Source organism: Varroa jacobsoni, unplaced genomic scaffold (assembly GCF_002532875.2).
Source record: "Varroa jacobsoni isolate VJ856 unplaced genomic scaffold, vjacob_1.0 scaffold_368, whole genome shotgun sequence".
Classification (NCBI taxonomy): domain Eukaryota; kingdom Metazoa; phylum Arthropoda; class Arachnida; order Mesostigmata; family Varroidae; genus Varroa; species Varroa jacobsoni.
In genome coordinates, this window is record NW_019213270.1 from 83864 (window position 1) to 100287 (window position 16424).

Below are 16424 nucleotides of genomic sequence, written 5' to 3' on the forward strand. Positions count from 1 at the left end.
AAAAGGTTCTACTACGTACAGGTTAGAGAATAGCTGATCTTCGCTCAAATCCCGAAACCAGTACACTGTTATGCGTCTATTGCTATGTTGCGGAAACAACTGGCTTTGGCCTTGTACCAGGAGTACACGGAGCGATCGTATACTAAAATTATTCGAGACACAAGAAGCGCAAAAATCCCTTTTTCTTATCACATCTGAAAGGAAAGTTCCCATATCAAAACACCTAGACCATATAGCAGATAGGTCATGGTGTGGCGTTCTCGCAGCTGTAGTTTAATTTGAGGGCAGCCGTAGAGTCCTAGAGGGCTTACATCCGGTGGTGAGCTGAGATGCCTCGAGATAGAACCGCCCAGTCGATCTCAAGTTGTGAGGTCTGCCCCATCGCTTACAGGAGCCTTCAAAGATGGTCGTCATGAAGGCCTTTGAAGTGTCATTGGTGCTAGTTCAAACGCGGAGCGAGCAAAACCCAAACACTTGACTAAGCGACAAACTGCTTGGGTTTGTGAATGGAAGGCGAATCTTGCGCTGCAAGCTAAATGAAAGAAGGATAAAGTGCACTTACCATATATCGACTGGAGATGGAAGGGCGCCGTGGAGTTTCAAACCGTGGATGGCTTAAATAATTCACTTAAATAATAACTAACTAAGTAACGCATAGTGACGCACGGACTCACAATCACACACATAAAAAGATAAATGATCTCAACTATTACTGTTTTTCCAATATGCAAGAACACTACCACTGTCCTGTTACTATGCGGTGTTTACATACACATACATACAAATCTAGCACAGCAGATAAGAGGGAATACTGTCTCAGCCGAAAAGGTTTCATCGCTCTCAGTACGACGGGTTAGGATCGGTGCCAACAGTTGATATAATAAGCAGGTAAACTGAACTATTTACGGTGTTTCTCCGTTTTAATTCCTCCCCTAAAGACGACATGGCGCTGGGCTGTAATGAGTATGGTGGATCACAACCAAACCCAAATAAATTATCCAGCATTAACAACGAACTCTGCTTCATATTCGAATGGGAAACGACGGCTTTGACAGGGTCGACGATAGATTTTTATTTCTCTTCTTGCGCTAGGCGAAAATCGAGACGGGTCGCTTCTTTATCCATAGATGCTGCATGTAAAAGTAAACGTAGAGAGGGACAAGCAAACAGGGACATGTTTTGGGAGTCAAAAGAAACACAGACCTTGTTGAACCGGAAAAATGTCGTCGACAGGACGCGAATAAGTTATAGGCACAAGGCAGTGGACTGAAGCAGTTCGGCATTCGTTTAAAAAATTGATCAAAAAAGAAACGTAAGAGGAGAAAATCAAGCGGGAAAAATATTAAAAACCTTTGGCTGAAAAAACGAAACGGGAAACTTTGGCTGATATTCGGTGATTATCAAACACTTTGTGTTGTGCGATATACGATGCAAGGTGTACCTCTTATAGCTGTCCATAAAAAAAAATGCTAGCTGTACATTTGATTTGGTAAAGGTCTAGCTTTTGTTTGTGCTGGATAAAGATGAAGCATACACGTATAATGATGTGTGCAGCCATAACTGTTGAAGACAGCAGTTGGAATTTACCAGACACAATAACATATTCGAGGGTGGCTGATCGCTTGAAGCCGATAAATAACTGATTGTATGTGTCTTCTGCTAAATAGAATCTTATAGGCCGACATCAATGACGCGTTACACGTATTAGCAAAACATTTACGCAATGATTAAAATGGTCGTTGAGGGTGCGACTTTTGTTCTTTTCTACCATTATCATTAGAATATAGGCATGTCGGTTATTTTCACGATCTGGGGCTGCTTTTGAGTTAAACTGTGTGAAATATCGTTGGAAACGTCTATATGTAAATATTTATTCTGTAGGCTTAATTTACGCTCGGTAATTCGAACGGTATCTTTGTTCTTCAGTGCACTGGGTATCTTAGCATACACGTTTAGTACCAGTCGTAGTCGAGCACAGCTATCATCGTTGGATTATACGAAGGGATGGGTATATATCTGGTACAGTGGAATAGATAACGTCTAGACAGAGGACGCTCATGTCGACAATCTAGAGCTAAGTCTTGTTTACGGTATCTGTTATAGTTGGATCGTCGATTCACGCCGCTTATAAACTTCTCAAACGTGGCTTTCTTCCGTTACAGACCATTTGGTCCCAGGAAGTATCATTTGCTATAGCAAACCATCCGTATAGAAAACATCACACGTTGTATATTTAAACCCTATTTTCACTGCCTCTTGCCCTTATAGAGGCCTATCAAAAAAATATGTCTTTTCGAGTTGTTAATATATTTTGTTTTACCTATGTATAGCTAAATGTTAATTGTTGAAATTGTTAAATGTAAATTGTTAAGTATTTGTTGAACTGATCCCAAAGAACTTAATCATGCAGTTATAAGCCATCTACCACAACACAGCTTTTAGCAAAACGAAGTACAGAATTTTTTTTCCCCGCTAAAATAATAGGCGGCCACACGAGCGCAAGTAACTATCAGAAATGTTTTTATAAATTAAAAAAAACTTGGATAAAAAGATGACGCTGGGTTTGTTTTGTTTTTCACCTAATCCGGACGGGTTAATTTTATTATGAACTGAAACTATCAATATCAATTATAACTGACAAGCGTTTCGTCTCTCAGGAGACTCGGGAGTTGATCTAAGGAAATCACAATTGACAGAGTAAGCTCTAGAGAATCTTCGCAGGTATGATGCATTAATGTTTTGGAAATACGGTCTCGACATATCTGGCCGAAGTAAGGCGATAGAAATGTTTTGAGATTCGCTTATATGTTTGCTGAGTTGGGCAATGAAGACGGTATGACAAATGCGATGAAGGAGCGTTGGGTAAAACGACCGTCACGTTCGTTCACTATAGCCAACACAATACGCAACACAAACTGTACACCGAATTATTTAAAGTGTTCAACAATTCTTCAGGATCAATGAGCAAATATATATTACTATCTAACTGTCGGAGGGTGTAGACTTCTCGTCAACTCTAACAGCAGGAATTACATTACTCGTAGCATCTCACAGTCAACTTGATTCCATTGTCGCTACGAAGAGAAATAGGTCGTTATACAAATTAATTAGTTTTGCGGAAACTTTACTTCGTACAATGTCGTTGGGCGCGGCAAGATGATAACCGTTTTTAGCGTTAGACCTTCTATCCGATAGTACTACTACAGAGATCTCAACAGACGATTGCTATCTGTTCGAATGGCGAATGGGGTTAGGTACAAAATGTCAATATAAAAACCTCCCCGGAAGTTGTCTGTTATGCGCTGTCAACGAGCCCCAAGCTGCTTATGGTCGTTTCGTTTCGTGCTGGGAGCTAGCAGTCAGGCCTAATGTTTAGCCACGGTGCCGGACATAAAACCCAAAACATTTAATTGATTTGGATGTTGCAATCAAATACTTCTTCAGACGTCAATTGTCTCTTTTTAGCCGTCAGTCTGTATCTGTTTGTGTGTGTACGCCTTCTTCCTTGATGGCCTTTTCTCGCATTTCTATGAAAGCATCTCATCTCCTGATTGTTTGTGTCAGCAGGCCCACTAAACTTCAAGGCCTTTTCATCACTCAAAATTTAGCTTCTCAAACTCGTTATTCTGTAAAGTCTCGGTAGTCCGCTGCTTAACGTGGAATGTGACGGACCTTTTCTTTAGCGACTCTGCCTCAGTCACCATTTCTTTCTCTCTCTCTTGTGTTTTGTGGGTACACGTGGCATCACGATCACTACAACAGGGAGGAATAAGGGGTCCAACAAGGAAGAAACAATGCGATCTTGTTTTGACTTTGCTTAGAATTCCATGCACATCGGCTAATGTAGAAAGGATGTAAAGCCAACTAAACATGATGCTTCTTAAGGTCCGCTTGGTAGTGACACAGCGTTGATGCATGGTTGGATTATGGTGATGATGCGTGTTTGGTGCTGCTTTGAGATTTCCTACGAAAATCTCTTTTTCTCCACTGAACGTCAGCAGTTAAACTAGAACTGGGACAACGACAGAGTTCGTGCGCTTCGAAAATCTAAGATGTTTCGGCAAAAAGATGGCGGCGGTTGTGGAGGCACCGGTTCAGTGGGTGGCGTTACGCGCAACAAATGCGCGTTAGTCATAAGTCGAAAGGAATGCAGAGGATAATGTCCGCTACTTTTCTATGGTTTTTGTACATCCCCTCAGTGATATCTGTATGGCGCACATAGACGTGCGTATGTCATAGCCATAAGATAAAATTTAGTCTTTAATGGTGCTCGTTGAGTAACGGCTTTAGTCAAGACAAAGGTGGACCAAGTTGGAAATAGACATTGAAACATTAGGTACGCTTACGGACAACAAGTATACTATACGGTAGAGTAATTGTTTTCGTACATAGAAAACAGCGTCTTGATGGACTGGAATGGCTATTATTCATGATAAAACCCTGCGTAGTGTTCTAGTACTTAAGAATTAAAAAGTTCCATTAGTTCTTCTTAATTGTTATGGCAGCTTGATAAAGGATCAATTATTCCCTGATAAAATTGAATGTGAAGCAAAACATGAACTGTATAATCGGCGGCACCAAAGTTCACAGACAGAGACCAGCTCTGCCTTAGCTGTGCCTTGGGTAGAGTCTACATCAAATAACAATTTGGCAAACAACTTTCAATAAGAGGTCATCATTAGAAACCTGCATCTTTATACTAGCTGCATATGTACTTATAAATACGTGCCAATAGCGTTAAAAAGCATCGTTCTGAATAGCCAGCTATAAAGACAACTGAAGGTGAACAGCTGTCAAAGCCTGGATCCCTTTTTTACCAGTCTGACTTCATCGCACAGGTTCATTCGATGTCACGCACGTCACTTCAATCGAAATACCGAATTGCATTTCATAGCTCAGTACAGGATTAATAAGAAGACTAATGCGACAATCACGAGCTCACGAATCTATCCCATTGCCCTACTAAGCATGGCAACTGATGTCATCATCCACTGTGAATACAATGACCAATAAGAGCTTTTACGTAGTAAAGGCACTGTTTAACAATGGCCTTACAGTAACCTTCATATTTTCAAGGGCAAACATTCGCACCGCAGCGATGACACACAACGGATAACGATTGCCTTGTGACATGTGTTTTGTGCGCGTTTATCGTTGTGATGTTGACGATACACATCGATGAGGCGCCTACGTTGGTACGGGTGTGATCTCCTCGACGTCGACGACCGTTTCGAATTCAGTTAAGGACACACCGATTCGGTAAAGGTCGACAGGTGCCAACTAAAGTTGACTTATCAATGTCCGTGTTGTCGTCGTTGATGGTACCTTTGTTAGCATCAGACAGCACTAAGACTCCTTTCAAGGAATGTTCGGATACCGCGTACGCCTATCTTTCTAGCAGCAGCAGAGCTATGAAGCCATTATAGCTTATGCCGTCTGGCACTTGAAGATGAGCGTTTTCTCTGTATATACGTACGTCTATTCTTATGTCAGTTGCTACTGTTCAAGCTGTCAATAATGCATGCGCATCACCAGCGGCGTGGCTTCAGTGAAGCGCCTATTGAGAGAGGACGAATAGTAGGCCCGGCCTAGCGTGAGAGGCTCTTTACTTCAAACTATTCTTCGATCTTCCAATCGTTTCTATTGTGATCAACAGTTAACGCGCACTTATGACCTGTTATTCGATGTGCGATCACCCTTTGTTTTCATAGAAGCACGCGTCTGTATTGTACAATACACCCTGGACGGTTACTCGTGCCTTCTCGCTGTGACATCGCAGAAGTTGACGATGAATATTACCACCCATTTGTGTGCACTAAATTCTTATACGCTACTTTGTAAAAACTGTAGTATAGTATATAACTGAAAGAGCGCTTATTTTATTATTAAAATTTACTGCTGCCTTCAGTAATGTGACCACTGCGACTGAGAGCGGCCCGCTAATGGCATAACGTATCGGTGGTGATACGTTACGTATCTACCGTAAGGTAGGCGTCTTGTGGTGGTACGTCTTGTGTGTGGCAGAAAAGACGAAGTACGAAAATTTGAAACAGTGTTAAAGAAACAACTCACGTAGTACGAAGAAGACGTCGAACTATTGTATGAACTGAATCTTCGTATAACTTTGATTTGATCCTTTTCGTCTGATCTTGCACGTGCGATCACGAGCGGCAGAATCGTGCCGTGGTCTTGCATTAAATCCTCGCAGACTCCTAATCGTAAAACCAGTTTTCTACCTTTTTAACTTTTAGTTACGAATACAAGAATATAGAGCGTTCTCAGCCTCTTAAAAGTCAGAGAAGCTACGCGAGTGTTCCCGAGAGTTCGCATTAAATTATGGATATATATTAGAATATAATGTTCCTCACGAAGATGACGAACGATGGTACTTTCCTTGGACAAGAGCGAAGCGAATCTTCGTTACTACAACTATTACTACGTTTCGTATCGCACTGAGCTATTGGCCTATCCAGGACACGTGTAGGTAGTTATCCGTCGATGCCGAAAATCGGTTAAGTCTCTTACTTTTGCCTATTGGATTATATCAGTTTGTGTTTCCCATGCGTTACTTTAAAAGGTAATTGTTTACCTTATTTATAGAACTATCAGCGGAGTTGCTTGACGGCCAGGTTTTACATTGATAGATTCTAAGCAGTGTTGTGATGTCGTCCCTTTATGAGCAGACTTTGTAAATCATCCGAAAGTGCAGGTTTGGAAAATAAGATTGGAAAATATAGGAGTGCACTGTCAATCTTATCATCTTTGAAGACAACTTTTCTGATATCAACCGGATATCTGATAGAGCATCGCACAGATCCGCAAAATGATTTAAAATTATAGCATGTTTTTTCTCTATACGGTCAGTGGACAGGAACAGTAAAGGCGTTTTGTAGTATTTAGAGGTAACTTGTTAATCTGAGAACTTACTTTTTGCCGAAAGCAAGCATTCATGTAAACACTAGATAAAATGTACCTTATTATCGCTGCTATTGGCTCCTAACGCCTAACACTAAAGTGATAACGACAACGATAGTGACATTGTTGCACCGTTGATCTATTGCCATTTCAGTCTCATGGAGATATTTAAGTCCCGTCATATATATATATCATTGTCTATCGTTTTAGGACAGATGTATTGTTGAGGAACAGATTACAGTTTCCTATCTCATTCTTGACGTCAACGATATCTTTTATTCAGTACATATTATATAATAAGTTAAAGCGATCAGGAAGTTCCCTAAGTGTATATTATGAAATTTTCTAGAAGTACTAGTATGAATAATATGTTCGAGCCAACAGTCGATAGCCGATAAGTTATATTAGAAAACGAGTGGAGCGGCCCGAATGCGTCACTGAAGCACTCATTACATATATGAACGTGAGATATATATATATATGCAAAACTTATGTTGAAGAGCTTTAACTAAGGTCCAATACGTATTTGGACAGATGCTGTTATTTTGTAGATACCTGTCTTCCGGTTGTTTGATAGCGACGAATGGCAGTCGCCGACCGACCGATTGACTATTAGCTTTATTGTCATACCGCATCTGAGAATGAGCCGCCGACGATTCGTTACACGTCAATGACTAGTATAATCGCTCATAAATATGACGAAACGCGACTCATTTTAGCCATGATTCCGTCCATCCAGTGCTATTTCTGCTGTCGAATACTATATGATGCATCTGCGATTTTGATCCAGGAGAAAGTAGGTACTGTTGCGTGATGACTGGTCCCTTTTTTTTTTTTTTTTTTTTTTTTTTGTTAATGTACAGATATAGTCGGCAGTCGTTTACGCTTTATTGGTTCCCTCGATTCGGTGGCTGGTTGCCTCTGATTGCGCAGAATCACTGCGCCTAGCTAGAGCTGTTTCCGCGGACAGTGAAATTACCTGTTGAGAGTCGTATAGTCCTACTAAGGCTTAGGTCTGGTCCTGGTTCATGATATTGCCGGAGTTAGTTACAGCAGTCAGTATAGTGTTATTGTATTCCATGTCAGAGGATACTGGCCAGCCATGTGATGACGATGGCTTGTACGATTCGACCGTTGGCAGCGATTTCGCCTAGTGAATGGGTAGTGCTTCAAGCGAAGCGGCTCAGTGAACCACCGCAAACGAGCAGAGTCCAACTACAATCCCTGTCCTACGCCACGCATCCATCTGCAGAACTCCACAAAGTTGTGGGCAGCGTGTCCTCTTGTAATTGTTGTTCGTTATTTCTCAGTGTCTGGCAGAGAAAACCAGAGTTCCTACACAACGTCATTCTGTTCGCCCCAATTTAGCTTCGTTGCGTTCTGTCTTCCGTCATAAAATTGCTTCATGTGGCTGTATTTACGTTTAGTTACGGCTGTTACGCGGGAATCATATTCATGGTGCGATCCCGCTAAGTAGGCACGCACCTGAAAATGCTGTGACGTCGTTTCAGTTTATTCGGTCGCTTGAAGTAGTTATCCAGTGTAGACTTGGGTTAGACAGGTCAGACCACAAGGATGTGATAGTCCCTTGGGAGTGTCTCACGCATCGCACTTAACACTTTAGTTTAATGTTCTAGTATTCCGTCTCAATGGCGATACGTGCAAACAGAACAGCACCGCATCGTTAAAGGTAGAAACGCCCCCGATTTTGACCAGCTTGAAGTCGGGTAACAACAGTGGCTGGACTGACTAAAGCGTAGGCGTATCAGGTTGATGACAAAAGGTGTCGGCTTGAGATAGATAATGGAAAAACTATATTTGGCCATACGCAAAATGCGCGACTTCGTTACGAGGTATATATTAGTATGGTAAAAGAGGACTTGCATCAAAGGCAATTGATAATATTTGATGTAGCTTTGAAGTCTGCTGTGAGCAATTCATAAAGCTGTTCATAGGCCGCGTCAAGGTATCTCAGCGGCGTTTTTAGGTTACTACGAGAAATCTACATGTAGGTCTTCGGTAATATATGTGGCGAGACATATTCGACAAAACTTCTTCTCGAATGTTCAAGTAAAGCTAACCGTGTTTTTGTCTGTCTTCAGGGCTGGTGATGACATCGTTCCCTTTTGGTAAGTCTTATTCTTGCAGTAATACTAACAACGTCGTTATAGAGAATAACAGATAAGAACATGGCCTTTCCCGTAGTATATTGATCTGTAAACGTGGCCATAGTTTTGCTCTTATTTTGCATGATTAACTTTAATCCTATGGCGCGTTGTAGCCTCTTTTCCCCCTTATCCTGGTTCGAATAGCATTTTTTCAAAAATCCTGTATTCATTCCGATTACACCGATAGTTAATTTGACGGGGCAACTAAAGAAGGTTATTTGTCTGTACACGGTCGTATATATAGAAGATCCGATTGTTATGCCGCATATCTAGAATCGTTTTTAAGGGAATTATGATGACGGCGTTTTCACAGCGCATGTAAGGAGTTCCATGAATTAAACAGTATTGTCTGCAAAACATCACGTTTTGGACAACTACGGCCATGAATCATGATCAACCATGCATAGTCACAGTAATTGCACACGTTTCAACACGGTTGGGTTGCTTTGGAGAACAATGTTCGATCTTATTTAAAATATTACTTTCTATTTGCTCAAAAAAAATGTCATGAATATCAATTTTTGGCAAAATTTGATCTTTTTCTCAGCTAATTCGCTATAAAGCATCATCTTTTGTTGTGCAAGAGCATTGGTTTTTTCACAAATAAACATTTTTTTCCACCTTGGTTGACCAAGTGACTTTGTCACATAGAATCATTGGTGGACCATGCAGCTCCGCTTCCGGTCTATATAAACCCACCCTATGAGCCGTACGGGAAAATGGTGTGACTTTCTTGAATTAAAAGGAGGTAGAGAAGTAAAGAATCCTGGTACGCCTCTGCAGCCCGAAGATACAAAACTTCTTGGTTTGGTGGGATTTTTTCATTCGTGCTCACCGCTGTTTTCTACGGCTGCATTGAGTAAACTTTAGTTCATAGCGCCCTCGTCTTGCACATTCTAGCCAGATCTACATGTACTATCGGAATTTCAATAATAAAAGTATAAGTATTCACGTGTACGATACGAGGTAATGTTTTTTTTCACACAACTTTCATTGACATACAGTGTTGACTTTTATCATTCGGTCCATGTGAGCGTCGGCTGATATGAATTACTGTTCTCTAACTTGTCGACACACAGCATACGGCACATAAACATAAACAGCACATAAACATTAAATGGTCAGAGAGCAATAATGATTAATTGACGGCTAGCTGTGCCTTAAAAAGACTCCAAATCAACTATAGATGCTTATCTAAGACGTACTCGTTCGACATCATTGATATTAAATCATTTTGGAATTGTCTATTTTTCATTATGTCAATTATGTATCCTTCTGAACGAGTAGTAAAAACAGTGGTATTAAAACCAACATCATGTGGCTTTAACTGCGGCTTTTTCCGCGTATATATACTGGGAAATAGCAAATTCACTTGCAGAGTTGTGTAAATTGCCAGTGATGGAATACTCAGCAATAGTTTATGTGTTACTCTGTACTGTTTGAATATTGCTAACGTCTCTCGAGTTCATTCCATAGCATGTAGCATCTTATTATGTGGCTGGGTCAAGTTCTCCGGATCATCTCCAACAATTAGAAAGTTCAGATCGTTGATTTTTTAGTTACTTTGTGTTATGTAGAAAACATCTCTTCTTGATCGTGTCTGTTTTTTTCTCCATCATAAGGTTAAACACTGAACAGCAGACGATCGCAAGGCAGAAACGCTTCCGTTGTGAAGGCGCTGCCTTCTATTCCAATGCAATCTATTGTACTTCACCGTTTAGTTTCTTATGCAACATCAAATACTCTACTGCATATAGAAATGAAAGAATATTAATGATCCCTTTTGGCTGTTATCTTTTTCAAAATGACCTTCACGGCGAATTCAAAAAGTTCTAAAGCAGTGGCTTCCTTGGAACGGTACAGTAGCACCAGGAGGGTAAATGAAAGCTTTTGTCAATTTGTGTTATATACGTTTGCCTTTCTTTAATTTTCATTTAACGTGTGCGGTACGTTGAACGTCGAAGCGTCATGAAGGCGGGCGGAACTCAGCGGCGTTAACCGATACACAATTCAATACAACTATCGTGCCAGCAGTCCAATATAGACAAAGAGCGAAACATCTTCGTAGATGTTTGCCCATATATATATATATATATATATATATATATATATATATATATATATATACATATCTATATAATATGTCTGTGAATAGTGTAAGAACGTCGGTCCTAGAACAGAGCTGGTCGGCCAGATCGCGTTCGTGGGCATTTTTGGCACTTCTGAAATAAAGTGTTAACAAATAATTTCCCAATCGCGGAAAATGGATTCCCTTGATTCAGTAGGTTCACTTTCTAGGTAGATACAGCAAACGGGCTGGGTTGCAGCTCTCCCTTTGAAACTTTGGAGCCAATAGAAGGCGAATGCTCTTCTAGCCTGGTAAGTTTTACGGAAGAAAGCAAAGCTTCTGTAATGGACCCACTGGCTGACATCGCAGCTTTATGTGCTTTTTTCTATGCGACTTTGGCCAGAATCTGTTCTATAGGCGTTTCTAGCTATCGAATATACAAAGGGCGATAACGTAAATAGCGGTTCAAACTCCTTGAACTCCAAAAACTGTAAACGTACCCTAAAGCTTTTACTAGCGTCATCTAACGTGTATTTCTCACGTTGTAGAGGCGTACTAGTATCTGGGACCCGGTCCAAATTGCTTAATATGTAATATATATGAATATAAGTATTTCATATGCTTGCATTTCTGTTAAAAAAACTAATTGCCCTTTTGGGATTCTATATATTCAATACATTCTTTCATAATTGCCACAGCATAATCCGTTATAACAAGGAAGTCCTTTGTGACAAGTTTACACTTGCAAGAAATTTCTTCTAGTCGAGATTTTCTGCTAAATTGTAATCGCTAGTATTTACTGGGCTTGGATGAGCCATTCGGCAATCCGTAAGTAGGATGTCAGAAGAAGAAGAATGAAGATCATAACATTTTCTAATGAGGCCGTACTCGTCTGCTATGAAGCTAAATATTGTACCATCCGTTCTTCAAATACCTGGTGGGTTTTCCATAGTTAGCAGATCTGTGGTGATTTCTTTCGCTTTGATTGTGTTAATAGTCTTAGGTAGAAGCTATTTGGTAACAGGATTGCAGCTGAGATCACAGATTGTGATTAACTTTGTGATCGAGTCTTTCGCCATTAGAGTTGCTAACCCCTCCAGTATAGTCTTTTCTGTCTGACAATAGTTTTTGGCAAGGCTGGTGCTTTTACGATTGGATTTTTAGGGACTCTGCACATACAATTTAGAAAATTAACTCCTACTCGACCGGTTGCAGAGTATTTGGACTAGGATCACGTTTTGCAACCCTGCTCTGTTAGGCAAAAGATAGCTAGATTTGGATTCATCATCGTGGCACATTGATTTTTTTAACATTACTAATTAGACGTGGTATCTGATGCTCTCTCTATGTTTTGAGCCTAACGTCCAGAATGGCCGTTACCCACAGCATCACATGAGTGGTCCCCAGTACGAAACGAAGTGTGTCTACGTCCGGGCTCGAACCCAGACCACAATGTGTTCCTGAAATTTGCGTGCAAATACGTTCCCGCTCTGCTACTATGGAAGCAGTACCAGATGTCCTGCAGTGAAGCTTTATATCATTTATATGTTAAATACTCGAACAATCACTGAAATCTTTAAAAAACAGAAGTCGATCCAAAGTGCCTTATGCATTTCCATATCTCGTTTCTCTATAGCTTTAGTCTATAGTTTATTTCGAAATTGCAAACCTTTGAGTAATTTAACTTCGAAGGTGATAAATTTAAGTCTCGTATTGCCAGACTTGCTCCTATTTATGTTCTATTAAGCAATCAATATCATACTCATTTCATCTTTTAACGATATAACAAAACCTCAGCCAGGCCTGTTTATTATATTCTTCACCTATCGTATGCATTACGTGAAAGATTTCTATGATGTACGACGTCCTACACAGCATCCTATATTCGCAATCTAGGTCCAAATTTAGGGTAATTACACGAAACGCGAAATTCATTATGCATACATTTGGGTTCCAGATTGACCCAGAAGAAAACACTGGCCACTATAACGTGTCTTAGCCAAGATTACCCGTGACCACACGCATCATATCTGGTCTTATCCACGCCTATTTTATTTGAAAGACCTGCAATGTATTGAATATGGATGTGTACAAAACGTTGAGACTGAACGTACTAGGTTAGGTTATCAGCTGGCGTACGACTTAATTGTATTGCCTTGGTGAGATCCAGGCAGCGGTAAGGTTTTGTTGAGATGCGCCCCCATCGTCTCCACCACAGTGCAACCGAGGGCCAAATCGGTGTCTGTCTCTTTCTGCAGTTTCTTTACCGGCTATGTAATTTAGACAGGCAGGCATCTTTCCAGCTTCCACAATGTGTCTTTCTTCATTCATATAGTATTCATATGGTTTGCCGCGCGTCCCGATTTAGGCTGTTCGGTAGGGGTACGTTAAAGCCGCGAAAGCGAGGGGCGTTAGCGCTCGCCTCCAACTTCTGAGATGCGGGGAAGTGGCAGTAACAGCGGCATTAGGAAAAGAAACGGAAAGAAGATTTGGCGTTTATGGGGTCGCTACCGTCGGACTATTTGCCTAGTATATTTAATAACGCCGCTGCAGAGAAGATGTGGTACATATTTCCGCCTGCTGTCGCCGCAAGGTCGAACGTGAGTACGGCGTATATTAAGCAACTCTACGATGCGGGCTGCGATGTATGTTCACTTGCACAGTGCAAAGACCTATGGGCTTGTATGTCTTTCAAAGGCATTTGAAGAACCGGTTGTGGCAACAACCGTAATAGAAAGTAACTAGCGTATTGCCTTCTGAAAACGAGAAAATCACAGACTAAGACACGGTGACACGTCGCAGACAGAGCTTAGGACGTGGGTAAGTTTCAGCACTGTCGCACGGTTTGAAATCACTGGTACACTACCAGCTGCTGGAGAAAACGCATCGGCAAACAAATTACGTGGAACTTATTACAACTTACATAAGCCACGATTTTCTGTCTTAAATTGTAGCACATTTTTTCACTGTGGCTGCATAAAAAATCAACTCAGCATGTTCTTTGGTACGTCACAGGGCAACTGACTGCTTTATAGAACGCGTCACCTTTAAACAAGCGTGTGCATCTACCAAAAATGCCCATCGATTCACTTTATACCCGTACTCAAAAATCGTGACAAAGCTTTATCGAATGATGAAGGTGTGAACTTTTGTTAGACTTTGTGAAACACAGGACCAATATCCCATGAAAGAAGCAAACGGATAGGTAAAAAAAAACTTATTTTTGCTCACTCTGGGTGAATTGTTAAGCCAATAGCCTCTATATTGAAAATAAACATCGAAAGCAATCAGCATTGGGGAAAAACTATTTGTCCCTTATGCCGATAATGTCATACGTGTTTTGTTTAATTTTAACAAAAAAGGACGTGTCTTTATTTACAATTGCTGGAACTTTTGCTGAATTCTGATAGAATTCAAGTGGGCTTCATGCTTTCATATTTTGGATCGGTCATAACAACATCTACCACCTTATGAAGTAATTCATTTCTAATATACTATCATTAGGTTGTTTAACGTTGTCCATATCAGGCGTACTGGAAGGTGTTCGTTTTTCGTTTACCTTTTGTCCATCTACGTTTTATACGCGAAATGCTTCCATGGAATCGAAGAAGGAGTCTCTCACAAAACCGACAAACTACGGTCCAGACAGGAACAGGCTATCCAAAACGCTCCGCTAGACCTCAATAATATACAGTTTGATAAAACCATTGATAGCTAATCGAGATGATAAAAGAGAGGTTTGGTCGTTATGCTAAGTGCCAGATCCGAAGAGAACGGCGGACCTCAACTGATCCATTGATATGAGCAAACTCTAGCCGACCATCCTGGATCGGCAATTTCCAGGGTTGAAAGATAAAGGCAAAACAAATCTTCGCACGATATAATGTCGTTTTCATTCTTCAAGCTAACTATTATCTACGATTTAGGTTATTTCCTACAGCTAACATTCTTTTCTTGTATTAGATACCGTTAAGTATAAGCCTATTTAGGCAGAGAGTACTGATTATTTTTTTTGTGAGATAGTCGAATCGTCGGTATATGCTGTCTAGAGATCTAGATTTAAATTTAGAAATCGAGGCTTGATATGGCTCATAAAATTCAACGGTCCCTTCGTATTAAGATCATGAAGGATAGCGGTGTCCATATACTCGAATATAGTAAATTAATAGTATAGCAACGCAGTAAATTTCCTGTTTCGGGTTAAAGCAGAGAGCGTATCAATCAGCCTGGTGGCAACGGTAAAGGCGATTGTGTGCAGACGCAGCTAAAATGTCTGCAGAAGGTGTAATGGGGTTCACAAAAGTGAACTGCGTACGGCCAAGTGTAACGCGTCCTTTACAGACGACATGCTGGTCATAAACCTCAAAGCTAAAACATTTCGTCCGGTATATTGCGACTTCGTTCCAGTGATGCAGCGAAAGGTAGCGTGATCACGTTGAAACAGTACATATTGCGTATATCGGACAATAACCTTGAAGCGGTACTACAATAAATTAAAGTTAGCAACAATCGAACTAAACCAGGACATCTGTTGTGTTGAGACAGAGACGAAAAGGAGAGCAAAGTGAGTTATATAGTTAGAAAGTGGAGAACAGTGACTTAGGCTAAAGGGGGTGATAAGCTAGACAAAATGCTACGTGCTTCCAAGCTCTGTTCGCGACGAGAGGTAATTCCGGCAAACAAAAACACCTCTCAATAGGAAACTTTATTGCTGCAGGCTTTACGAGAAGAAAAGCCGAGAGTCTCAGGCTTGTAGTCAGTCGCCTAGTTTTTAGTAAGCGTATCCTAAACCGTAAATAGAAGGCTAAGAACGTATCTACGTGGTCTCAGTGAGGCCGCTACAATGGAAAGAGGATGGAGTCACAGTGTTTCTAGAGAGGTATTGGCAGCCGCTGCGAGCTTCATACGTCAATAATAGATTAGAATGCACAGGCACATAGGGGGTCGGTAGGTAACCGCCTCTTAAGTAAAACTCGCAGTTGTCCTGCGGTCACTATTTCTATGTAAAGCTCCATTGTCGCTGATCAACCGAATATAATTTGATTATTTATCAATACTATATTTATTGTATTAAATCATCTGCTTCTAAAGGTGCGTTTTTTATTTTACCATATAGTATTAAAGTTACAAAAACGGAACATGAAAAGAAAAAATTTTGCTTGAAAAAGGTTTCTTTTGTTAATCCACCTCTGTCTTGCTTTGTTGTCATAATCATCTGTTATTTGAATATGGGCCCTTGATCTACTAGTGCTATCGTATAAAGTAATACGTTC

At 40.7% G+C, this 16424-nt stretch overlaps 1 protein-coding gene across 1 annotated transcript in view; it reads left to right on the forward strand.

Annotated features, from left to right (window-relative positions):
* The window catches only part of LOC111259800 (adenylate cyclase 1), a 99022-nt gene that overhangs the window by 28666 nt on the left and 53932 nt on the right, over nucleotides 1-16424 (forward strand). The window contains exon 3 of the mRNA XM_022832042.2: nucleotides 9018-9044. The gene's annotated coding sequence lies outside the window, so the exon portion shown is untranslated. The remainder of the gene's footprint in view (nucleotides 1-9017; nucleotides 9045-16424) is intronic.